Source organism: Polypterus senegalus, chromosome 3 (genome assembly GCF_016835505.1).
Source record: "Polypterus senegalus isolate Bchr_013 chromosome 3, ASM1683550v1, whole genome shotgun sequence".
Taxonomy (NCBI): domain Eukaryota; kingdom Metazoa; phylum Chordata; class Cladistia; order Polypteriformes; family Polypteridae; genus Polypterus; species Polypterus senegalus.
In genome coordinates, this window is record NC_053156.1 from 107,323,669 (window position 1) to 107,351,510 (window position 27,842).

A 27,842-nucleotide genomic window follows, 5' to 3' on the forward strand; every position below is an offset into this window, starting at 1 on the left:
AGCGCCAATTCTTCAAAACGTTTAAGGAACATTGAAATATCTTCGTAGTACATGTTTAATTATTCTATCCTTCATGACACTCCCAGTGAAGAATATAGATTATTTAAATGAAGTTAAAGTTTTATCTGTATAATTTAATAAACATATTTTGCTGCATTTCATCTTAAAAATGATATCGTCATCATATGTAAATACGCTCTTTATAAAGTGGCTCAGGTTGTGCGATATTATAACTGTAGTGCAAGTTTACAGTGAGGTGATTGAACTTATAAGTACAAACAGTTCTACAAGGAGCAATTGATTAAGTGCGTTTAAAGTTCTTGGGATGAAACTGTTTCTGAACCGCGAGGTCCGTACAGGAAAGGGTTTGAAACGTTTTGCCGTGGCTGAGACAGCGTCTGCTTGAAGCTGTATACCGATAATTCTCTTTCCGATCAGCTGCTGCTGTGATTCACACTCAGATACAGTGATATGAATACTCCGAGTGGTGCAGTGAGAGTAATATGGAAAAAGATGATCCGCTGTGGCAACTCCTAATGGGAGCAGCTGAAAGAAGAAGAAGAAGAAGAAGATGCAGTGAGAGTAACAACGCTAAAGCAGTTATGGTATTTGGAATACTATGGCCATTGCCTGGACAATTATATTGTTACAAGTTAATTACAATCAGATGCATTACACTAATAAACAATATGCGGTTAGTTTCAGTGTATTTATAAAGCTGCGTCAGGAAAATAAGGTGTAACCACACAGGAACAGTAGCATTGCTTTGACGTTGGGTGCCACCAGTCTGCAAAACCGAGCGGAGAACTTGCGTACGACAAGGTATGAGGTACCGTGGAAAAGTGTGTGGCTTTACGCCAAGTGTAGGTTTTATACATCGCGATTTGAACGTGGAAAAGTTCTTACGCAACATTTCTGTGTGTATGCACCGTTTATACATGAGGCCCCTGGTCAGTGGGTTCCAAAGAATTAGAAGTTGGTTTAAAATGGTGAGAACACCAGCGTTAGAAGATATTTTCTAGTAGTTGTAGTAGGCATGTTGAATTTTAAAGGTTTATGTGTCATTTTCAGGATAGTACTGTATCAAATAGGAAGATAGTCTAGGGGTGAGGGCTCTGAGAATGGTAATGGAGAATGATGAGATCATGGCCTTGTCCATTCTGGTCCCCTAATTATCCTGTTTCTAATATTCTAGTTCTCTCTCAACCGTTAACCACCTAATAAGTAATGTGATGAGGATATTGGTGCAGTAATGGCTACTGTCACATCATCCAGGTGGATGCTACATGTTGGTGGCTCCCTGCCACATGTAAAGCACTTTGAGTAGCTAAAAAAGCGCTATATAAATGTAATAAATTATTATTATTATTATCTCAAGAACAGTACTGTCTCTAACTTAACCAGCAAAAAAAAAGAACTCAGTGTAGGTTACAGGTATATTTACCTTCTGGTCAATATTAATCAAGCAGCATTGAAAACTTTTAGCAATGTCAGACTGCATATATTGAGGATTTCAGATGATCCAGCACAAAAACACAAGTTCAAACTGAAAAGACATAAAAGCACCTTTACTTTCTAAAAGGCTTAATATAATTTAGAATGAGTAAGTGGATACTTTTGAATTTTTTTACCTGTAATTTTTTGCTGGCAGGATCACACTATATAATAGTAATATAACAAAGTAACACAAAAAGGCTTTTCAAAAGACTGTTAACACCAGCTTAAAAAAATCATACGATTGCATTCAAAACAGTTATAATGTAGTGCAAATACTGCAGTATTTCAAGATTATAGCCACATGGGCACTAACCATTGTCAATGTAGTATAGTATCATAGCTCAGACCATTAGTCTAAGAAACTATTTTTATTGCCTTGTGTTATTTAAATATCTAAGTATTCAGACAGTGAAATGAAATTTCTTACTTTTGCCAAATATATAAGCAATTTATGTTTTTAATGAATATGTGGCAAATGGTACAGAATGTTACCTTTTTCGGGTATTATCCATAAACATTTTAGAACAATATGGTTCTCTTTTTTCAGGACATTATACATATTAGGAAGTAGTAGGAAACTTTGCATTTGGCTGCAACTACTTCGCATAAAGTAACCTCAAGTCTAAAAACCACTGACTAATATCCCAAATTGTATCTAATTCTTTGCATAATTTGCTGAATCATAGCTATTACAGTTCTGACTTGAATTTTATTTTGAACAAATTAAATTCATGTTTGATTGAATTTGAATCAGAAGGTTGACTTGGTAATTTTACGATTTTCCACTTTCTGCTCATGAGAAACTTCTTAGTTGTTTGTAAGTGTGTTTTGAAGCAGTCTTGCTGAGTGAAGATGCATGGAGTCTGGCGGTATTATTATTATCATTTATAGTTTTATTAATTAACACATTAGCCATTCTGCATTGTCACTTTTCATAATCCTCTTTTCTGACAAATAGTATTGGACCATTGTTACTTACACCACTAGATTTAGAGACATTTTTTTATCCATAGGTCATAGGGTTACTCAACATCCGCTCATACTAATAACTACATGATTGTTTCTTGTATATACACTCACCTAAAGGATTATTAGGAACACCTGTTCAATTTCTCATTAATGCAATTATCTAATCAACCAATCACATGGCAGTTGCGTCAATGCATTTAGGGGTGTGGTCCTGGTCAAGACAATCTCCTGAACTCCAAACTGAATGTCAGAATGGGAAAGAAAGGTGATTTAAGCAATTTAGAGCGTGGCATGGTTGTTGGTGTCAGACGGGCCGGTCTGAGTATTTCACAATCTGTTCAGTTACTGGGATTTTCACGCACAACCATTTCTAGGGTTTACAAAGAATGGTGTGAAAAGGGAAAAACATCCAGTATGCGGCAGTCCTGTGGGCGAAAATGCCTTGTTGATGCTAGAGGTCAGAGGAGAATGGGCCGACTGATTCAAGCTGATGGAAGAGCAACTTTGACTGAAATAACCACTCGTTACAACCGAGGTATGCAGCAAAGCATTTGTGAAGTCACAACACGCACAACCTTGAGGCGGATGGGCTACAACAGCAGAAGACCCCACCGGGTACCACTCATCTCCACTACAAATAGGAAAAAGAGGCTACAATTTGCACGAGCTCACCAAAATTGGACAGTTGAAGACTGGAAAAATGTTGCCTGGTCTGATGTGTCTCGATTTCTGTTGAGACATTCAAATGGTAGAGTCAGAATTTGGCATAAACAGAATGAGAACATGGATCCATCATGCCTTGTTACCACTGTGCAGGCTGGTGGTGGTGGTGTAATGGTGTGGAGGATGTTTTCTTGGCACACTTTTGGCCCCTTAGTGCCAATTGGGCATCGTTTAAATGCCACGTGCTACCTGAGCATTGTTTCTGACCATGTCCATCCCTTCATGACCACCATGTACCCATCCTCTGATGGCTACTTCCAGCAGGATAATGCACCATGTCACAAAGGTCGAATGATTTCAAATTGGTTTCTTGAACATGACAATGAGTTCACTGTACTAAAATGGCCCCCACAGTCACCAGATCTCAACCCAATAGAGCATCTTTGGGATGTGGTGGAATGGGAGCTTCGTGCCCTGGATGTGCATCCCACAAATCTCCAACTGCAAGATGCTATCCTATCAATATGGGCCAACATTTCTAAAGAATGCTTTCAGCACCTTGCTGAATCAATGCCACGTAGAATTAAGGCAGTTCTGAAGGTGAAAGGGGGTCAAACACCGTATTAGTATGGTGTTCCTAATAATCCTTTAGGTGAGTGTATTAAATAGTGCTATATGTAATGTATGGGATTGTATTTATTGTATGTTGATGGTATTGTAGTCTTTTGGTGATATGCAAATAATAATTTCTTTCCAATATTTACACAAGACAGTAAATTTAAACATTTGACTTTTTACATCATTGTGGAAGATATTTTTTATACTTATGAAGCCATTCATCTGGCAGAGAAATAGAAAAATTGGCCATGTTTCAGAGGTGGATGGTCACCAATAGATTGCATTTATTCCCTTCTCCACACTTTTCCATTGATGTCACATTGGCAAAGATGTACCTTATTTATTCCTAACCATTACTTTCATTAGTGTACTAGCTTCTCTCTGCTATTTTTTAGCAAATTTTAATTTGGCCTTTTTTCTTTAGTGCTGACAAAAAGATTTTATTTAGGGTTGTGGCAAGATTTATCTCAGTTAATCAAAAAATCTTCTTGTTTATTTTATTCACTGACATTGCTGCTTCACAAAAGCAAAAGATTTAGTTTGACATGTCACTGTCTCTGTACAGTTCTGCGTGTTGTTTCTGTGTCCTTGTAGTTTTGTCCTTATGTATTTTAGTTTTTCTCCAACAACCCCACGGTGTGCAAATAATATCAGTTTGCAACTTCTAATTGGTCATGTTTGAGTGAGTGAATATGTAATTATACCATATGATGGACTGTCACCAAATTCAAGGTTGTTTCCTTCTTAATACCCAGTCTTGGTGGGATAAGGAAGAGCCTCCATGACTCTAAAATGGATTAAGTGGCTTTGAGAATGGATACACACAAGTTAAATGTGTATTCTCTAGAATAATTTATTTGAAAATTAATCATTAACCAAGAGCCAATCTCTACTACCTTACTGCTGGGTTTCCAATTATTAGCCCTTTTTTCTATTAGTTGAAAATAAACTGTCTGTGATTACTTGTCAATTTTTAAAAGGCTTCATAGGATTCATTGAACTGTGTTTATTGATCCTTACTGCCTATAGTAGTTACAAATATTAAATTTACCTTGGTGAGGAATACTAAAGGACATCTTGTATTGAATAACCAGACAATTAACATTAATATTTAAAATAAGTCTTTAATTAAAGACAACATTTACACTTTTTAGTTACAAAAATGTAATTAATTTTAACATGCTGTTGTTTGTGATTCAGTCCAGAATATTGCATGTTGGTTTAAGATAAAGTTATTAAGCTGATGCTGCCACCACAGAAATCTACTGTAGATAGTTATAATAGTGTTTTAATGGAGACTGATGTATTTGTAAAGATTTATCAAAATGTAATGTGGCAAACCTAGGAGGATTTACCTTATATCAACAAATGTAAAGTGTCTAGAAATTATTGCTATATATCAAAGTAATATTGTTTGTAATGGTAATGAAGCTAACTTGTATGTTAGATTCAGCAAAATAAAAATAATCTGCAGTTATTCATAGGATTTTAATTGAATGTGGTATTTTGGTATTGTTCTCTTTTATCTTATTGAAAATGATTATTTTTTTAATTTTAAGTATCTTTTTTTCCATTTTCTGAATCTACCTAATACAGTTTCAGAGTTTAGGTATCCAGGGTATATTACAGCAGAACTGAGTACAACAAGTAAACAGCCTGTTTCAAGGTCCAGTCCATTTTGGGGCACACTTATGCGCACACACACACACACAAAATTACACAGTTTCACCTTACTCTGCTGGTAGTTCAAATTTACATGGGTATGGTAATAATTCTTCATTTCATTTGTTTGCTATTTATTATCTCAGAATACACAGATACTTTCAACATTTTGATGATGTAGTGGTGAACAAAAGTATTAAAGCCCCTTGAAAGTCATATGTGGTCATGGAGATAGAATGTATTCTGTATATTCTGAAATGTTAAGTGAAAGATTCTTTCTTCATTGTGCCCTGGGATCTTTGAAAGGAAGGGAGTTTAAAACATTTTTATAAGTTATGGAGATGAAATTGGGCAGGTTCAGTTTAGCACATTTTCTAGCTTAAAAGTAGTAGAAAAATTGTGTTAATGAGAAGTTAAATTTGAAGCTTAATTGCTCATAGGATGCAAAAACATTATTGATGTACAAGTCTGTAACTGTTTTAATTCCTGACATTTTCTAAGCATTAAATACTGTGTATGCTGAGAGGGTGGAAAAGAGTGGTTGTCATGTAGAGGTGCAACAAATAAGAGCTTCTCTTTTTTAAAGTGCTTCCTAAATTGGCTCTATATTACGAGTGAACGAAGTGCAGTTTATTAGTGTATTGATGATAATTTGTATTTACTGGAGCACAGAGCAGGGAATATAATGAAGTACTGCAAGATTTTAATTCTGTTGCAGACCAGACTTGTGTATATTCGGTGATTTGTGTCGATGTCCAGGTCTATATGGCCTGTATATTTGCCGCCCTGTAATAAAATTGAAAGTTAAGTAGTGCCATTACCCATTCTGCTTTAGGTCATTGTAGAGTCGTGCTTTGAATGTCTGAGTGTTTAGAATTGCAAATAAATGAGGTTATGATTAATGTAATGTAATGTATATGCGAATGGTTTGAAATAGGAAAAGAAGCTTGGGAAGGATGTTGGTTTTAACAGTGTTGATTCTACCTGCTAATGTGAGATGGAGGGTTGACCATCTATTAACATCTAATTAAATTTTTCCATGCAGACAGCAAAATTTTGTTGAAAAAGAACTTTATATTTACCCCTAGATATTTTAGTTGATCTACTAAGGTAAACGGGAAGGTGTCCAGTCTAGTACTGTGTGCTAGAGAGTTTACTGGAAAAAGCACACCTCTATTCAAATTAATTTTGAGTCCAGATATCTTTTGAAAATCTGCTTAGTGCATTAAGGACTGCTGGCACGGAATTTTTTTGTCAGATATATACAGTACCATATCATCAGTATATACAGTAATGATATGTTCTATTCAAGTCCTTCTCTGAAAATCCCCTTTATCTCTGATGAATTTCGAAAGTAAACAGACAGTAACTCAGTGGCGATTACAAAAAGCAGTGGTAATAAGGGACATCCTTGTCGAGTACCACATTCTAGTTTGAAGTAGTCTGAAATAGTGTTGTTAATATGAACTGAGGCTTTTAGACTAGGATAGAGGAGTTTGGGCCAATCTCAAATTTGTGCAGCGTGGTGAATTGGTAGTCCCTTTCAACCGTGTCAAATGCTTTTTCTGCATCCAAATATAGTAAGATCTCTGGATTTAATGGTTGAATATCTTATATTAAACACATATCAAAAACTAGAAATTAAGTGTCTACCTTTAATAAATCTGGTTTGGTCTTGTGATATTACAGAAGGAAGCACTTTCTCAGTCCTTCTAGCTGGAACTTTGTAGAGTATCTTCAAGGGGGTTGAATATTTTTGCATGCCACTGTACATCATATTATTTTAAATTTATTTTGGCCATGAAAACTTTGTTTTTCTTTATTGTTTCATTTCATACATGTGGGCTGGGCTGTTAATTATTCACAACTGTACTGGTGTGAAGAGTTCCATTGGTGTTGCTATGGTTAGCACTATTGCTTCACAGCTCCAATGCCCTGGTTTGAAGTCGTGGCCTAGTCACTGTCTACAAGAAGTTTTCCTGTGTATACATGGGCTTTCCTTCCACAAACCAAAGACAGGTTGAGTGACAACAGAAAATTAGCTGTTTAAATGAGTTGGTGTGTGTGTGAGATTGTTAGTAAGACTTGTGATGGCCTTCCTTCTACTCCTTTGGTCTTCGCACAAAACTATACAGAAATAAGCGGGTTTATAAAATGTAGGACTAGAGTAAGTGAATCAAATGGGCATTGGTATAAAGGTTTAGAGTTGAATGATCAGTGGAAATCCCAGAAGAGACCTTGAAAAGGAGTCTAAGGAAATAGCAAATGATTTTGTGTACAGGAGAATATATTTTGTTTAAAATTAAAATATTTAAAATACAATATAAAATATTAAATATGGTTGGTTTAAAATATGAATTAAGAAAATGGAACACTTTCAAAGCTGCCAAATTTAATTTGGGGCCTGATAGGGAAGGAACCTATCCCAGCAGGACTGGGTAAAATGCAGAAGTCAAGTCTGAAAGGGCACCAACCCATTGCAGAGAGTACTCAAGTATACACTTACATGTGGCCAATTTAGAGTTTCTTGTTAATTAAGCACAAATGTTTTGAGGTGTGAAAGAAAACCATGGAGTACCCTTAAGAAATGCTATGTAGATACGTGAACATGCAGACTTAATATAGACAGTGTGGGATTCAAACCTTGGACACTGAATCCATGAAGCACTAGCACTACTCAGCACATTAACATGCTGTTTAGATATGAATAATGCAACACAAAACTTCCACTTTATGCTATTCTTTATCATGCTGATTTTAAAAACTCTTGTTAACGGTGACTGTGGAAAAAGAGTAATAATGCATCTGTGTTTGTATGAGAAATAAACACTGAAACTCTTACTAGCCTGGATTTCACTTGTCTTTATTTCCAGAGCAGTATCTATTTGAGTTTTATATGTCTCTAACTTTTGGCATGAAGTAGTCACTCAGACCAGAATAGTTAATAATTTCACTTTCATCCTAGCACATTCAATATGATGGAAAGTTGTGGTTGATGGTCTCCACTACAGCGACAGATGGCAGATAGATCTCAACAGTTTTCTGTGTTATATTTACTATTAACCACCTCCCTCCTCTTCAGCTTATCTTAAACGTTTTAAATGTAGCAGTGTGATCAATGAAAAGAGTCTACATCACTTTGTATCTAGACCCAATTCATTCCAGATCCAGAAATCATGTTTGTTGAACCAGAATCTTGGTTGTTGAAAGTGCTTACATTTACTAACTTGAAAGAGTGAATGATGTGGACAGGAGATTGTAGTTTCTCTGTATGAAGGTTGCGCTGATGATGTCTGGGGCAAAAGAAGTTAGACACTCAACAGAGGCTAAGAAAACAAACATTTAAATTTGAAAGTCATCCATCTAAAATGCAAATAGCCCAAAACCAAAAGTCAGCATAATCAGATTTTTGTTTTTCCATCCATCCATTATCCAACCCACTATATCCTAACTACAGGGTCATGGGGGTGGGGGCTGCTGGAGCCAATCCCAGCCAACACAGGGTTCAAAGCTGGAAACAAACCCCGGGCAGGGCACCAGCCCACCGTAGGGCACGCACACACACACACACCAGGGACAATTTAGGATTGTCAATGCACCTAACCTTCATGTCTTTGGACTGTGGGAGGAAACGGGAGTACCCAGAGGAAACCGATGCAGACACAGGGAGAACATGCAAACTCCATGCAGGGAGGACCCGGGAAGCAAACCCGGGTCTCCTAACTGCGAGGCAGCAGCGCTACCCACTGCGCCACCGTGCTGCCCTTTTTGTTTTTCTCCCACTTTTAATCATCTTGCAACAAACGTCAAAAAAGTTTGTTTTGCTTTGGTTTGTGAGTTGAACTTCATCATTTTACATTGAGATAACAGGGCAGAACACTTAGGGTTTGCAATAAAAACATACTAAATGGTGTTTTTGCTAAAATACATTATGCAGTTTGTCTTCTGTCCATTTGTGATCCTTAGCTGGCAACTGAAAGTTGTAGTTGCACACAACCGATATACTGCTGTAGGTTTTTGGATGTTGCTCACGATTCCTTTCCATGCTATATGGTCCATTGTAACTCTCCTTGCATGATTGTTTGCTTGATCATTGGCTCTTCAAGTCTTGCAGTACATGCTTGATCTAAGTTTTCTTGGGTGCAGTTCGTTGTATTACACTTTGTCTTAGAACTTACAAACAGACTTTTTTCAATGAATTGATTTTTTTTTACATTTTATACTGTGAATCTTAGAAAGCCTGATGTTTATTTTTATATTAAAATTAACTGTCAGTATTAAATGTAACTTGCAACTTTAGTTTACATCTGCTTAAGTGTTAATGAGCAGCAGCAGTGAGCAAATTATTTAGTAGAAAGGGGCTACTCTATGAATAAAACACTTTTTGCTGGATACTTTTGCATAAGTCACCAGAAAATCTACTTTGTGTTTTCATTGCTTTTATGATCAGTACAGGGTCAAAGGGTCTTGGAGCCACACCACAGAGCATTAGGCACAAGATAAAAGCCATCTCTGAATAGGATACCAGCACTTTGCACCGTACATCCACATTTATTTTTTCCAAGGCAATTTAAAATTACCAATTAACCTAACATGCCTATATTTGGATGTGAGAGGACATTAGTGTATGTGAAAGGCAACCACGCTAAACACTGTACCACCATTTTATTTACCTAAAGATTTATATTAATTGAATATAATTAAAAATAATAATAATAATAAAAATATACATATATTTTTGTAATATTTTGTTTTCTAATGGGGAATTTACGTGTTGTATGTTGTACACAGTGTTCAAAGGAACACTGAATTAATCAGATGTTAGCCCAGCCGGTTAAAAAAGGGACAGCGGGCTCTGTCACTCATCTGGTAACCATGAGTAACTCATTCAACTACCCTGTTCTCATATAATGTAAATATCCACCTCAACAAAGCTCATTATGCACTTACTTCATAGGTAAAGTGCTTTATCTTGATGTTCACTATACCACTATGTTTGTTGAAGGCAGTTCATAAGAAATACCAGTCTAAATCAGTGGTTCTTAAACTTTTTTTTCCCTCAGGATTTAACCAACAATCCTTTCCCTTGGAGTATCACCACTGACCGTCATCCCAGGCAGGGATGTGTGTGTCCCCATTGAAGAATCGTCAACGCAGGATGTAACAAATTTGTGACTTTTTGCTTTAATTGCATGTGGCAACCCATCTCAAGACACTACACAAACCACACAAGACCCTTACTCATTTTGTACTGTTGTGAATCACAATTCTGTGAGACCCAAATTCAAACAACACCTGTAAGAACCTATGGTCTAAAGCTGTTAACAAGACCATTTCAGGCTAAATTCACATTTTTACCTTAGAATATCAGTGGGTGAATTGACTTTCTGAGAACAACTGCCATGAATTAAATCCGAAGCTTTGTCATTTCAAGACCATACACAGAAATACTCTATTAAACAGTAACACTACTTGCACAGCCTATCTGATATTGACAACACCTGATTGTGGGGACACTATTCTATATACATTTCCTGTCTCTGTAATATACTGTATGCTGATGGAAAAAAGAAACTCATTGTTGCCATGAAATAACAACAAAAAACAAAATATATAACATTAACAACTGTCATATTTTATCTTATGTGACTACCTTTTGCAGTCACCCCTGATTGACAGCATTGCTGTACAGAGCCAATGATCCTCTGAATCTACAGTTCTGGGATTTTGTCCCATTCTTACAGAAGGGTTTGACAGAGTTGCTGACAATTGACGGGCATAGGGTCATGTCTCCAGAGGTTGTGATGCAGGACATCTTAAAAGTGATGTAATGTATTAGGCTAAAGCCAGGAGAGAATAAGGAGAGAATAAGGGCCAAGGGAACAACTGCACACTGGTATTTATTTTAAAGGACAGTTGTGACCACAGTAGTTGTGTGAACCATGGCATCATCCTGCATCAGCAGGATTTGAGATGTGTGAGAAGAGGGCCTTTTTCTAAGACAGGGAGCATGAAACATGTCCCTCACTGTCCCATCACTGATGTGGACATTGTGTCTGCCAATAGTTTCAGGGTCAATGCTTATTTTGGATGGTCATCTGTACTGCTGGTCTACTTAAACACTTCCTGCATTTGATACCTAGTGGAGTCTCTTAATCTGTTGTATCTGGCAATGTTAGCACATGCCATTCTTGCTTGCAGCATGCAAATGGCCTGTTCCCTTGCTTGTGATGGCATTCAAGACAGTATGAAATACTGTACACAGAAAAATGACTACAAGTGTCCTTTGGCTTGCTGTGACCTAAGCTTTGAAGCAATGCCTTTTTATAGGTGACCTGATGAAGCTTTATACCACATTGAATTTGCTGGATAAAAGTTCACCTTACACAGTTTAGTGTTTTTGGACATAAAGTATAGCTCATGAGCTAAAGCTATAATTCTTTTATTCCAGAAAATGTTGCTTTTATTTCTTTTTATCAGTGTGCATTTACTGATTAAAGGTTGTCCTCAATAACACCAAATAGTGTCTATCCATTAAAGATTGCATGACCTTCAGCAGAATACAAAAGGAGGAATCTGAAATAAATGAAGGACAAAAAAAAAACGTTTTTACTAACTCCTCTCCAAAAAAAATGTCTGCCTACAAACTAAGTGAGCATGTGCCACAAGAGGGGTGACCTTTTTAGGCAGTCACCTTTCTTGTGAATAGAAAGGCAGAACTTGCTAAATAATGCACATCCTCTGGTCTGGACTGGCTCTCCAAAAAGTCCGATGTCATCATCAGCATTATTTAAAAGATGGCAAGCACGTTGACATCTGGGAGCCAATTCATCATTTAATTAAATTATCCTGTAATGAATATCTCCAGTAATGAGATTAATTTTAATTATTAATCAGGCGCTGACACAGGCACAAGACACAATGAATTAATAATGAGGCTTTTGTCTGTTCTATTCCTAAGAAAGGACCTACTTTAATGCAAGAGTGCCTTTTTATATAAAGTTACTTTGGGTTATTGAAGCTGTAATCCATGTTCCTGAATTGATTTTACTTCAGAATTATTAGAAAAGAAAGAAAAATAAACTCTTAATGCTGTTAGTGCTTCTGTTCATTATTATGTTTGGATGTGGGCTAAGACTGGGGTCATATTTCCTTCTGTCAAAGAGCGTCGCTTTCTTGTTAGCAGAGAACCTCAAAGGAATATATGTTACTTTGGCCACACAAGCCAGGTAGCCATGGTAACAGAAATCTTAAGTAAAGAAAGTAAGAACTTAAAAAGGAATGCAGAAACTTATTGATGGTCTGCTTACTAAGAATTATTTTTCTTTAATTTTGAAGAAAACTTTTTTGAAACAATTTAAAAATTTACACTATCCCTTTAACTTTCCCAACATAGAACAATTTGTTTTGTAAAACTGGACTACAAAAAGCATTCCGAAGAAAAATGTTGGCTGTCATAGGTAGTCATTGGTGATTCTGCAGATGTGGCTTTGATCAGATTAGGTGAACGAAGGGCATAGGAGGCCAAATGGCTTACAATTAAAATCATGTGTTTGAAGTTTGCAACTTGTCTTGAATACAAAGCAGTACTGGAGTGTAACCTTCAAAGATGGGGTATTTCAAAATCAAGAAGTTGGAATACAGTATTTGTATCCCCTGGAGTTTCTGAAAACTATAGCTCAGTGAACATTTACTGTGGAGTCACCTTTGGATGGCTACAGTGATGCATACTGTGCAACACTGTCATTTGATTCGAAATGAAAAGTCCCAGACATGGCTTGATGTCTGAGAATGAGTTGTGTGGTGGAGTGATGGGTAAACAACTTTTTAAGGTAGACTTTATTTTCCACTTCTTCCCTTTTTATGTACATTATTTGCTTGTGCCGTGACACATTTCTCTCCCCAGAGCACAAGAAGTCAGGTTCACATTTCTGAGCTCTTTTATGAATGGAGACTAAATGGGTGTGTGGTTTTAAAATGGTATGTATCAATAGAAAATATGTACTTGAAGGCAATCTCTTGCGGTTAAAAATGATGTAGCTATGAGGGTGTTGGCACTGTGTGATTAAACTAAGACTTTGTACATATAGTGACACCTGAGAAGAACAACAAAAAGTGGTAGATATTGATTACACTTTTTTATGAATATAAGTAATTGTTCACGAAAACGGACATGCTTAAAGCGGTGAAACTTTTAGGCTAGTAGCTTTCCTTCCACTGATATGCCCTTGTTACTCAAGCACATACAGGCCTATTTTAAGTTTCATGTGAATAATAGGAGACAAAAAATGCCAGAATGAAAAATTAGAAGATTAGTTTTACACCATCAACTGCCTTAGTGCTCCAGAAAGCACAAGGAGTGCCAATTTACTTTACAAAAAGGGGCAGATTTAATTACCACATCTGGAAGGAAATTTTAATGGAATTCACTACTATTCTGATTTTTTTTCCTTCATGGTAATGCACTTAAAATGGGAAGGAATTAGCTAAAATCAAAGATGCAAGTCACATAAGATCTCATTTATCTTCCTTAGTATAATACAACATGGCTCCAAACTAACTTCTATGTAGTAAAAACTCTTGATATATGCACCTACTTTATTATATACTGGAAAACAAAAAAACAGTGACAAACTGTAAAACCAATTGAAAATCAGCTGCAAAAAGTTTTAATGACTTGTGTGAGTACGACTCCTGCATAAATGCATTTTTTGTAAATGTCAGTTAGACATTGTTAAGATTATTTGTTTAAGTTTAAAATTTCTGGGCTTCAGGCCATCTCACCACATCTCTTGAAGATAACTTAAACATCTAGAAGATACATACTTTTATTAAAAAAGCATATGCTTTATATAAAATGACTCATGAATCACCAGTGAGCAGCACAACCTGTTTACGTATGTTTACAGTTGAAGTAAATGCAGGTTAAAGGACTTGTTCAGGTTCTGCTTATCAAACTTTGTGGCAAATTGTAGTATTACTAGTTTTACAATTTTGCTTTTATTTTAGATGAAATTATGTGGTATAGATATACTTTTCTTATTTTGTGTTACTTTTGCTCGATGGCATTTATTTAAAGTGTTAAGAAAATCAATTAGAAAAGTAAAAAAGAGTGAAGTAAAATAATCATTTTGTTCATTTTTTTCTTTCTTTCTTTCTTTCTTAATGACATATTTTTGTTGGCATATTTGAATGTTATTATTTTATCATTTAGCAAAATAGCCTGATTAAAAAAACAAGAAGCTGTACTTTAATCTTTCTAATGTCTTTCTCCACTCTGTGATTTGAACTTACTTATGAAGGGTTAATACAGAGTGGAGCTCAGCCAAACTAAATACCACACATTTAAAACTGGGAATATGAATTTGGCTCCATGCAAGTAAATTCCATTAATGTTTTTGCCTGTATTCCATTAGGCCTTTGGCCATAGCTTGGGTTTTGGCCAGTGACACGGCTCTAACTTTGTTTAATAAGAATATTTTCTATAGTTTTGAGCTATTTGTGGTTTCAACATTCATCCTCTGGTTTGCCTTTATGATTCAATGGACAGTTGTTGACAGTTTCTCTGCAAATTTAACTGGCATGTAGGAGATCCTGGGGATTTGTGAAATCAATGAGCTTTTCCTCAGCCTAACATCAGTTTGTATCCACATTTTAAAGTCCTGGAATTTCTGCACAAAGAAGGCAATTGGGAAACTAATAAAACGTTTTCAATAGGTCAGTCTGTTAGTGTATTGTCTGACTATGAATGAGAGTGGAAATATTGTACCTCTTCTTTGCTGTCTTTTTTTCAATTGTTGTATGAAGTATGCAGTTGTTTGTAATCAATTCATATGCTTCTATGAAGAGTTTGAAGCATCCACTCCATGTGATGCAACAGAAAATTTAGCACTGGACACTGAAGAAGAAAGCAGAAGTGCTAAAATAAAGCTTTAGCTTTCAGATTAAATATTTAAATAAAAATTGTAGATCTCCTTTTTAGGTTCTGTCACGCTGTTTCTTTAGAATTCGAGCAAGATGTTTCCATTTCTGAATGATCAGTCATACAGTGCAAAATGTTGAGGAGGTAGACTTTAATGGCTTCAGTCTTTATTCTTTATTTAATTTACTCAGTATTGTTGGCTGTACCCAGGTATTTATTCTACTTTATACATTACAAACTATAAGCTACTTGAGCCTGTTTTTAGGTAAAAAAATGAAAGGAAAGATATGCAAGCAATTAAGAAACCTTTAGTACTGATATGTGCACTTTAAGATGACTTTTATAGTTACATTTACAGTGTAGCATGTGTATTTTCATAGTAGTATTTATAAAATGATATCATCTGTGCTTTTATCACTTGATTTGATTCATGTCATTGTTGTACTGTGGTGTAGTCTTAACTTAATGGACTTTAACTCTCCAGGTTGCTGTTTCAGTCTCCACCTTTGACTCATCTAATGACCTCCAGTAAGTTGTTTAACTTACCTGTATAAAAGATGATTCTGAACTGATGCACATAAGATGCTTTGGGTTTATATGAAACGGCCATATATAAAATAAAGACTTTGTTTTGAGTGCCTTGACATTTCTGTACATGTATATACTGTATATAAAGCATGACAATTAGTTTAATCAAGTTTATGGTGGGATATTAATGTGTGTACATAATGTTTATATATTATATATATATATATAAATCTCTTGACTGGTAGCTAACCTGGTTACTCTAATATTATACAAAGTCCTGAAATCTTGAATCTTGAAGTCTATCCAAGTAGAAGATTAAAAGGCAGAGACCCGGAGAGTGAGCTAGTTAATTGCAGTTAATTCATACAGTGCCAGTCTAGAGTTGCTTAACCTACATATCATTTATATATGAGGAATATGGTGCATTATCAAAAACTGTGGAGCAGATAGTTGTCCTACTGTCGTATAGCTCCTTTTGACATGCTTCCACTGCTATCCTGGTGTGTACCAATGCTGCATTTCTTGTATCTGCTATGCATGTGTATTTCTTTTTGGTATTAGTTTGTTCATTTTGTTAAAAATATTCATTTTGTCTTGCCTTGTGATGATACATGCTGTTACAGGTACTATATAAAAAAGATTTTTTAAAATACTTTGCATATATTATATACTGTATTTAAAAAATAAAATAAAAATACAGTATAATATATTAATAGTGTTTAAAAATGTGTGTTTTTAAGTAGTTGATTAAATAATAAAGTTAACATAATATGTCTCTTAAGTATTGCTTCTTACTCTAGGTTTTCTTTAACTGAGATGATTGGAAAGCACTTTCAGTGAAAAAATGAATATTTAAATGAATTATTAAATGTGGTTTTAAATGGTCAACTTAAATTAATTTGGCCGCCAAACTGTAAAAAAAGTTAAACTGCAGAACGCACAGGGTTCAAAATGTACTTTAATACCACTTCTACCTATTTGCAAAATTTCTGACTTCCTATTACTTGGCCATCATTTCTTGCACTATAAAGTTTTCCCTTATCTTGGTCCTTTGTTCTTGCTTTTAAGTATCACTCATATGAGATTCTGACTTCCAACCAATGTTGAAATTACAGTGGTGAGCCAGACGTTATGCACCATAAGAAATGTTAATACAGCAGATGGTTTAGATTGGGCATCAGCGTTTAGTTGGCACATAACAGTGTAATTAGACCAGTGCAGGATGTATGTTGGATGTCTGGAGTATTATTTTCGCATATTCAGCATTTAATTTTATCTTCAAAAACAAAGCACCGGATTACTCATGGTGTACAGACTCATGGACAGTTAAAAGTAATTGGATATACTCACCTTCTCTCACCCTGTCTTTTTTCACATACAGTAGGTGTGTTGGATATTTTATAACAGATATTTTGTTTTGCTTTGGTGTTTTTTGAACAACAATACTCATAAATTTAATTATTTCTGAACCATGTAAAATGAGAATTAAAAGGGAAATAACTAAACAGAATTTTAATTAATTACTGGTGTGTATTGTTTAATTTAGTCATATTAGTTGTTATTTTCAGCTTTACAATTATGTTTGTGAGATTTTATTTGTGCATTAGAACAGTATATAGGCCTCTGGTACAGGTTTAAGGTAATTTATAAGTCTTGTGTTTAATCAAAACCAGTGAGATAAAATTTAGCAATAGATTCCATGAAATGGCATACTTGAATACTTGTCCTCCAAATGTGTATTACATATGACCCTGCAGGATATATTTGGATTTGAAGTGAGGATGTGCCACTATAGGTAGTGCTTTGTTATTGTTACCCTGAGCCTCTCATGGCTTAGCAAACATGTTCACTGTAAAATAGTTATGTGAATTGGTAAAAGTAATTTTTTAGCCTGTATATTAATTTATAATATTATAAATATATGTTAATGTTTGTTAGTAGTCATTATTTGTATCCAAGAAAAACATTTGCTTAGCTGTGGAAGTGTCATCTGAAACCAATGCAGTTCTAGACCTGAGTGATAATAAATTAGTGATGATTACAGAAGAAACAAACTGCAAGAAAATTGGAGAGATTTGAGAAAGAGACCATATATATCCTCTTTGGGATTAGGCCAATATCGTCACTGTATCGTAGACATTTATTTCACTACTTAAGCTTTCCCATGAGGTTTAGTGTTGTCTTACCAGAATCTCTTTATATTTTAAGTTGGAAGCATTTTCAATTACTATACATTCGAAAACATAACATTTCAAGTATGTTTGTATTATCAGCAAGTGATCTCTCTCTCTGGAATGGTTTAGTGACCATTTATAGAGTAAAATTCGAAGGATCACATCATTGCTCACTCTTATAGAGACCAATTAAAAAGGTATAATATGCTTGATTTTAAGGGGTAACACACACACACACACATAGATAGATAGATAGGATCCTGGTAATGTCTAAGCTTTTGTAGGATAATATAGTATTTTTATCATTAAAAAAAATCACTAACCAGTCCTCTGCCCAAAAGTGTTTTTACAGCTTTAAATCAATCTATGAATGTGTTCAGTAGTTTGGAATTCCCCTATATTCCTTAATAGAGAATATGAGACAGAAACATTGTGTAGATGAGTAAATCTTGGCAGGAAGCAATAACCTGGCTACACAAAAACAAAGCAGTTGTCATCTCCAACCCAACCCCCATGCATTGTTCAACGGTTTTCTACTGGAGATGCAGTGTTGAGGATTGTCAAGGGTGGCAGAATATGCAAACAGATACGGGGAAGGTATCTCCAGGTAGAGATAGTTAAGGTTATATTGATTATAGACTGCCGTTACTCTTGTACCTTTCATGTAAAGGAATTAAATGGATATATGTTCACATTCTTTTTTGAATGGCCTTTCTTTTAAAATGAAACTTGAGATGGTATTTTTCATAAAATAATCTAAATATACATATACATAAATTTGTAGTATTGCTAGCATTAAAATTGTTCATGTTCAACTCTTTTTTTGCTAAAGTTTGTTTTAGATCAGTATTTGGCAACTACTTTTGCTTTAACATCATTTACATTTCTGGTTAATAAATTTAATAAAATTTTTATTTTATTTTATTTTCAATAAGCAGGTACATATTATATTTATGTAATACTCCCACAATTTTCCATTAGGTAATAAACATGTTTTTTGGTCTTAAGAAACTGCTTGTACATATTTTGTAAAGTGTTTTTCAATAAACCTTTATGAAACACACAATGAAGGCTCAACTGCTAAAGTGTATCACTAACCTTTTTTTCAGTGTGCAACCATCCTTTATATTTTTTTTTGTTTTGTAGATTTACAATGAGGCATCCATTCTCACTTTCTGTTATTTTATAATAGAGCACATTATGCAAGTGCTGCATGAAATAATGTAAACATAAATTTAAAAAGTTAATTCCATTGTGAAGAAGATCAATGTTAGAAACATAAACACTAATTTTTTTTAGTTTTTTTTTTTTAATTTTCATCTTACATTAACCTTTACATTTTTCCTGTTGTGGTGCACACAAATGTAACACCTATGTAAAATTAAGATATTTTTGTCTTGTGTCTTTCTGTGGTAACTTCATATAGACTGTTCATTATGTTAAATATTTAGAGTATGTTCATTATTTTAAATATTTAGTGTATTTACATGTAAAGTAAAAATATTTGTCAATTTAATAGAGTGGGTCAGAGAGTGCAGAAATGGATGAATATTTTGATACCTATAAAAATAACAATGTGGTCTGCTTTATTGAAATGTTGGACTATAAAGTTCAGTTCTCCATCTCTGACATCATTTAACAAGCTTTTTCTGACTTTGTAGAATTATGGAAACACTGTATTGTTCTGGGAAATCACCTTTGGATGTTTTTCACAGTCATATTGTCAATTGTCAATTGTGTGCACAATACAACACCTTTGACTGAGTTTGTAGAAAATCGACTGAATTGTATGTGTAAAGCTCCATGAAGTATTATACAGTATAGAAATAAAATCACATGGATCTATCTTCTGCACTAACATACTGTATTAACCCTGAGTGTATACTTATCGTGCTAGTGCTGCAATTGCAACAATATGTAAATAACTTTGCTTTACATAGAATTTACTATAAATAGGTTCTGTGCAAAATTTTAAATTAAGAGAGAGAACAATTTGATTTAAAAATGTCTTTACTAATTTGTAACTATCTAATAAACGTGTAATTACCATTCCGTGTTAGAAATGAAGATCTATGGATATCTTAATTGTTGCATTATACTTGTCATATAAAAGTCTCATATAATTCTGTAAGTGTTTCTCAAAACCTTTAGAGTCTATAGGTGATATGACTTCTCTCTTTAAATTGTACGTATAAAAGTGCATGCATGGCAAACACCAATAAAAAAAAATTTGCACAGGAACATGTAATCTGTTTATGGGGTCTAGATCATTTTTATGTCTATTGCATATTTTAATGCCTCCCTGGCGTCTACTCCATTCCTGAGTAAACATCTTGGTGTGAATATTTATTAATGACCCTTGCAGTCTTAAAGATCTTTTCTAATAATAATGTGCTAGAGCTGTCAAGCAATGCCGTAAATGTCCTAATCCACACCGACAAGGGTTCCTTGCCTGAGTCATCTATCACTTTTTATTAGCTTTATTACAAGCAGGACACAATTTATCACTGAAATGGTGCAGTGGTGACAAAAACCGGTGCCGTCTATGTGTTGCAGGTGTAACTTTCACTCACAAACTTGTCTGCCTGATTGACAACTGTGAACTTTTATAGAGAAAGGGTGCCATCCTCAGTCACCCATCCGCCTAACATCTTTGCACAGATCTTCTTACTGAGGTTGCCTTCTCTGGGGGAGGGGAAGTGGTGGGTCTGCATAAATGTTTGTTCAAAATTATATGAAAGATTTTTGTCTTGCTTCTACTTTATTTCTACATCATTGGGTATATGAACACTTTAAAGACTGGCAAAGTATTTTAGATGAAGACAAAAGGAGAGTATCTCTTTGAAGCACTGAATGCATTTATTTATATTTGTATGTCATTTGTTTTAGTAATTTATTGAGTGAAAGTGAGTTTTTGTTTTTTAGACCCAAATGTGATTTCTTATAATATTAGATATTATATGAAAGAAGTTGTACAGTATTGTTGCACAATTTGAGGTTATTTAAAATTTTTATCTTATAATAACTGGGTTCAATAATAAGAAATACAGAGATAGCCACTCCAGAATTCTGTGTTCAAATACTAGTCTGGGTGCTGCCTGAGTGCAGGTTGTACATTTTCATTCTGTCTTTGTAGGTTTTCCTCTGTATGTTCAGGGTTTTCCTTGCATAATTTAAAGTCATACATTTTAAGTGAATTGATGACTTTGTGTTTGTCTTGTGCAAGTGAGTGTGCCCAGGGATGGACTGGCATCCTGTCCAGGGCTGGTTTCTGAGTTGTACATGTTTTTGCTGCTCCTGAAATAGGATCCAGCATTGAACTGGATTAGACAGGTTTGTAACTAGGTGGATGGATAGACAATATTATGACTACAAGAAGTGTGAAAAACACCTTACACAGAGAAATGTTCTAGTCCACATTCACCATGAGTTTCTATTTATTCCTTTCCTCAGCACCCTTTTTGATTCTGAGCTTGTGAATGCCAAGGCTGTTCTTGATTTCACTAGGAACATTTCAAAAAACACGTAATTCATATGACAGAAATGCCCTTATTTTTATAGTTTTTGGTTCACATCTGATTTGTATTCTTTTCAGTTACTCTGAAAGAACGGGTTTTAGGTTTAAAACTTGATTTATTTATTTATTTTTATTGAGTGTGAGAAAAAAGCTTAAGTTATGTATTGAGTTGCACACTTACTATACTGAAGTGCCTCTTGAATTCCCCCTCCCTCCCTTTAGTTTCTTTCCTGTGTAGAGGTCTCATATTCACTGATTTCATTTAATTTATTTGCAGTGTTAAAAAAGTATGACATAAACTTGAATTTTGAGCAGTTTGAAGTCTGAACAGTAACAATGTCTTTAAGTTGTTTTTGTTTTTTTTTTGGATGGCTTTTCTTTTAACCTAATCAAGTAGTGTTGTGTCAAGTAGTGTTGTGCACGGGATATCCTTGCACCCCCCATAATAACTTAAAATTTTGAATCAATTAAATGAGGTGTATGTCTTACCTGCTGAACTTAAAGAAAGCCTGTTTACTTATTTATTTGGATATGCAAAAACTAAAAAGAAAATATTTTACAGATTAGGCATAAATAAGTTTTTTTTCTTCTTTTTTATTTTTTTAAATTATTTTAGTCTAAAAACTGTTTTTAGAATTAATTCAGTTGAGCTAAACTGTGAATTTTTAGTGGACCCCCACATGCGTCAGCATTGTGACAGCAGGCTAGCTGGGGCTTGGAAGAGGAGGAGAAAAGGAGGAGGCTTGACTAAAGAGTCCTGGGATAATGCGACATATTAGCTATCCAGTGAAAGACAGAAGCTGTTGACGGGGTGACCTCCGAATGCAAGTCATCTTGCTATAAACAGAAGGGTGTGGAAAGCCATTGGTCTGAGGGGAACTTGTTTACTATTCTCTTCTGCTGGTTTACTTAAATAAACTGCAGTGGACTATTGCCGCTGCTGCAGGCTGCACTAACACAACCAATTCGGACAGCGGTTGTCAGTGCTACCTGAAGCTGTACAGTCACAGACAAGTGGGAAGACTATCTGGGGCTGTAAAACACTGGAGACTTAACTTGGTCGTAAGGTATTTTATTACTAACACTTCCACACAAACGCTGGGATGTTTTAAGGATCTTAATTTTCAGTTCCACTTCTTGGACTCTGACAAGGTAAGACAATATTCTCTAGGTTATTTGATCAGCCATGGATTTCATCTTGATAAATACGCGTACAGTCGCTTTTATTTGAGATGCCAGTTGATGTTCCTATTAAATACAGCGAGATACACTATATTTAAATTTTTTGCATTTTGGACATTAAGGAATATACATAGCAAAGGGAAGAATGTTCATTTAGAATAAATGTATGCTATTTATACCTGTGTGTGTATATTTTATATGATATAATGAATAATATTTTAGTAGTGTGCGTGTATAAAATACATATATTATATATTGTGTTTATGTATATTCATGTATATGTGTACTCTATGCAAACACCCTTATGTATAATTATTGTAGAAAGATGTTTTTGCACGCATATACAGTTTATGTGTTTGTGTATGAGTCAAGTGATGTAAATAAATTCTGATTATTTCATTTTTCAAACAAATCTGTTATACAACTGTAACAAAATTAAACATTAAACAATATTGTTTTCATTTTTAAATAATTTTATCATCAAACTAATTTGATGGATTGAATGAGCTCTTCTTTTTCTATTAATTTTCTCAAGTTGTTTGCTGACTTTTTTGATCAAATACAACTAAAATATGTAGTTGTAAGGAAAGACTGGGTTTTGAATAAACCAGGATCTCTCACAAATGTGCAGTCTCCATTTGCACATATGGTACATTCTTTTTTTATTTTGGTATGCTCTCAGAAATAAAATAAAATGTTCTCCACTTTTTAATAATTTTGCTAAAGTAATACTGGTAGTCTGCATCCTATCTGCAAACTCAGTGCAATTTGTGAATTTCTTGGGTTGCCTATATTTTTATGAGCTTTTATCATTTGTTAAATTTAACACCTACACACTAAAGATAGTCAATGTACAATATGAACAATTGCATACAAATTTTCTGAGGAAAGGTAATAGTTGCACACTGAATAACAGAGTAAAATATCTCCATGATATGCTCATTCAAATAATTAAAGATTCTCTGAAATATCTCAAAATCAATATTTGTAAAATTACATTAATGTAAGAAAAGTAAATCTTGCAAAATCAAAAAGCCATTCCCATTTGCATTTTACATTTTTAAATCTTTTTAACTACTAATTGCTATATTAATACGCATTATAAACAATATTCATCAATTATTTTCCATGTGCTGTATTTAATGGACAGATGAATGAACATGTTATTGATACATGTAACAAGCTTCCTTGCGGCCATTTTGGAAAAGAACTTGAATTTTAAGTTTAGTGTTAAAAGTGAAATTAATTAGGTATGTTACTCATGTTTTAAATTTACAGACATTAAGATGTCAACAAGTAGGTATGCAAACAAGCAATAAAAACACATTAAATGTTATAATTTAACATTCTTTGTATCTGACAAATGTTAGTTCTATTTTAGATCAGTTCACATTGTATTATGGAAACTGAAAGGTAAAGAGTTTTTGAAAGGTATTCACCATCATTTGAGATATTTTATTCTTTTCAAAATGTTTGTTTCTAAAGTCATGATGCTGTTGTAGTTTTATCATATCAGTTCAATATTATCTAAGTCCTGTTTTAGCTTTTTCTTTAAGCATCAGCTATTTAAATTATAAAAAGGCATATAGCTCTTGAAAAAATGAACATTAAGTATAAGGGTCAATTATACTGTAGTAAAATGAAAATGTTAAAATTAGAGTTAAATGAGTCTAAGAAAAAATGGATTATCATATTATAATTTTTAAAATAATGCTTTTTGAATAAAAAAAAAACTATTTCCTAAAGGGTTCTCTCCTCCTCGTGTAATGCTGTGTTAACAAGCGTCTCTTGTAGCTTGTAGTCCTAAACCATGATGCTGGTAGCGAAGCAACTGGTCTGTTGTTCTGCATGCGCTATTGCAAAGCTATCCAAATGAATGGTCTGATTTCCAATGTGCACTTTATTAAAGTGTAACTCTATCCTCACACTTTGCTATAGGGAAATGATACTTGGATATCTGTTGAGAAGGCATCACAGCTGCTTGTGAAATAATGGGGAAGCCAGAATGACTTCATAACAGAGTGCTGAGTGGGATTTGATAAATCATATACACTTAACACAAGAGTCTGGGCAGCTAGTAAAGGGTGAACGGCATCCTCACAGTCAAGCCATATGCCCTTTTGTTTTTGTGAAAATGTTCATATGCCCTTTATGTTTAGTGAATATGTTCCTAATGTTTTAATATGACATTTGTGCAGTATATTACTCTGACCATTTTGAAGCAGAAAACAGTATTCTGCAATTTCAGTAATTTACAGTATATAAAGTGCATATGTTCTTTTTATTACCCGCTAAGGTTAGGATTTTTTTTTTCCTCCTTACACATTGCACTTTTCAGAAACAAATTTTCTATATAAGCTTTATTGTTATTTACCATCATTAACAACAGGCTTATTGTTTTTGTGTGGTATAGCTTGTATGAATTGAAATTTACATTACATATGATATTCTGTCATGTTATGAATAACTGTAACAAGAAATAAATATTTAAATGTGACTATTTCTATTGAAGATTATAAATATTGTGTACTCAGGAATACCCTAAAATCGTAGGCTAGAATATTATCTAAACAATTTTGGTATAATTTCCTTTAAACTGATACATTTCTTACATTCAGGTCAGGTAACATATTATTCAATAACATTCTGTAGGCACAGCACAGTATTTTGGGCAATTTATTGAAGTGAAACAGTAGCTGTTTTGGCTTGCTGTAATTGTAGTTAGTGCAATAAATACATATTAAGTGCATGATTCTGTTAGGTAACAGACAATTTGTGTCATCACTAGTAAATTCCAAACTTAAATCATTTACTGAATTGAAATTTAAAACCTCTTCATTTTCGTTGTTTCAGCTTGTACAAATATTAGGAAAAAGCATAAAACACTTATACCAATCAAATAAATTCTCCATCTAAACATAATTTTGATGGCAAGAGAAATGTGTTCTTGATTAGTTTAGCATCTTAATGAGGAATATCTTAACATTTATTGTACTTTATCCATTTCTGAAATTGTATACAAAAGAACATGTAAATAGGAACAAAAGTGTTCTGCAGTATTTGATTGTGCATATGCCAGTTTCATGGATTGAAGTGAAAACAATTTTTGCACAGTGTATCTACATATGTATACATTTCCAAATCGGCTTATCCTGAGAAGGGTCACAGGGAACCTGAAGCCTATCCCAGCAAGCAAATATACTGTATATGTGTATACACAGTTTTTTCTACATGGCCTTGGCATTGTTTTTTTAAGATACAGATTAATTAAACCATCTTCCCTAAGTAATAATACTAGCATATCTCTATTCAGAAGAAACCTTTTTAACTGTGTATTTTTCATTGCTACTGTAGGCAGGCCAGCACATTTTTCAGATGCTCAAAAGTGATTGGCAGTTTGTTTAAAACACTCACTAATCTATGCCTTTGGCAAAAAAAATGTTAAAGAGTTAAGATTAGCAGAGTGGATGAATAGTACCTACCTATGTGTTGTAGAGGTCACAGTTAATGGGGAGACCTTCTTAACCTTGTGGCCAGAGCATTCCAAAAGCTACCAGAGAAAGGGATGAAGAGGCGTCTGAGTGAGACAGCAGTTGAAAAAGATTTGTAGCCCAATTAAATGTGACTTGCACTTTCTTTTTTTATTCTTGTTATTGTGGTGAGCTGGAACTAAAAAAATGATAAAAGTCAATCATTTTTTGCAAGTAGTATCTTTTTATTATAAAGTAATACTATTCCACTGCCTTCACACATTTTCATGGTCTTTTGTATTCTACATAAATAGTGAAATGCCTTTTATGAAACCACTAAATCTGCAAAGATTTCACAGAAGCACAGAATGAAGAACAAAATGTCCTGAATACATGTATTGAGGTGGTCACTTAGTAATTTGCTGGTAACATAAATCCTTTACACTTTTCTTACTAGATCAATAACTACATTTTTAAAGTGAGAAACAATGATTAGTGATGTGTAAATCTTAAAATTAAATTAAGAAGTTAATAAAAAATTGACGGTACTAAGTTATGTCAGCATTTTGATTTGCTTTAACAGATCTTTAAATATTTATTTGTTGTACACACAAATTAATTCAAAAGTTTATTTTAAATGAAATGTTGCACAGTGATTAAACCACTTTCAAATTCCCCAAGCCTACCCTATATAAAATTGAGGACTATTTTAAATGTCATTCTGCTGGTATAAAGTATGAAATTAACATTATATATTGCAATGTTTCCCAAAATATACATACATTTAGAGATCTATATGAATGAATGGCATAAAAATGTAGTTTTCTATGTTGTAGAGTTATTCCCTTCACTTCATCTCCTTTCATGTGTGCCAGTGATATATCTGAGGTACTGTATTTATACAGGAAGAATGTATAGTTTACTGATCTGAAGAGATGTCTCTCTGTTTGTTTACCAAATTTGAAACAATCACTACCTTTAGGGCTGCAGGTGGAAATTAGATCTCTCACATATTTATTAGTCTAAGGCTCATGAGGGAAGATACCATAGTCACAATAAAAAATAATGTACATGTAAGATTAACTTTTGTTTATAAAACATGCCGATAATAACTCCCTGTCTGCTGATTTATTTGCCTCTTACCTGTTATATCCCTTAATAGTAAAGTCTTGAAACTGAATTGAATAGATCATTTCAGGCAGCCAATAGATGGATGGGTTTGTAAATCAGCTTCGATGATCATCACACATTAGGCATATGGGTTTTAGAGTTTCCAGATTTAGTCTGTTCAGGAAATTCTATAGAAACTGTTTGGACTTACTAAATTAATCTGTAATTTGCATGTTGTAGAAAAATTGGTCTTACTAAATGAATTTGTAAGTGGCATATTGAAATAAAAGTATTTTATATATATATATTGTATATATGTGTTAGCACTTGGAGTGTTTATACAGTAAGTCGAACTGAATTAATATTAATTTAGTTGCATCATTTATTTTAAATTGCACTCTTGGTAAATGTTAATCAAAATATTTTTTTTTTTTTTTTTTTTTACAAACTATTATTTAGTATAGGTTCAGTGTTGTTTTTTGATTTTCTTAATCTAAAAGGATACAGATTTATATTTAGAATCAGGCAGT

At 34.0% G+C, this 27,842-nt stretch overlaps 1 protein-coding gene across 17 annotated transcripts in view; it reads left to right on the forward strand.

Moving 5' to 3' along the window:
* Positions 1-27,842, forward strand: part of eya4 (EYA transcriptional coactivator and phosphatase 4) — a 288,462-nt gene that overhangs the window by 105,652 nt on the left and 154,968 nt on the right. For 2 of the 17 annotated variants that reach the window (XM_039747749.1, XM_039747751.1), the window contains exon 1: positions 22,357-22,702. The exons of the other annotated variants lie outside the window; for them this stretch is intronic. The gene's annotated coding sequence lies outside the window, so the exon portion shown is untranslated. Of the gene's footprint in view, positions 1-22,356; positions 22,703-27,842 lie in introns of those variants that run through there. 17 annotated transcript variants of the gene reach the window in all.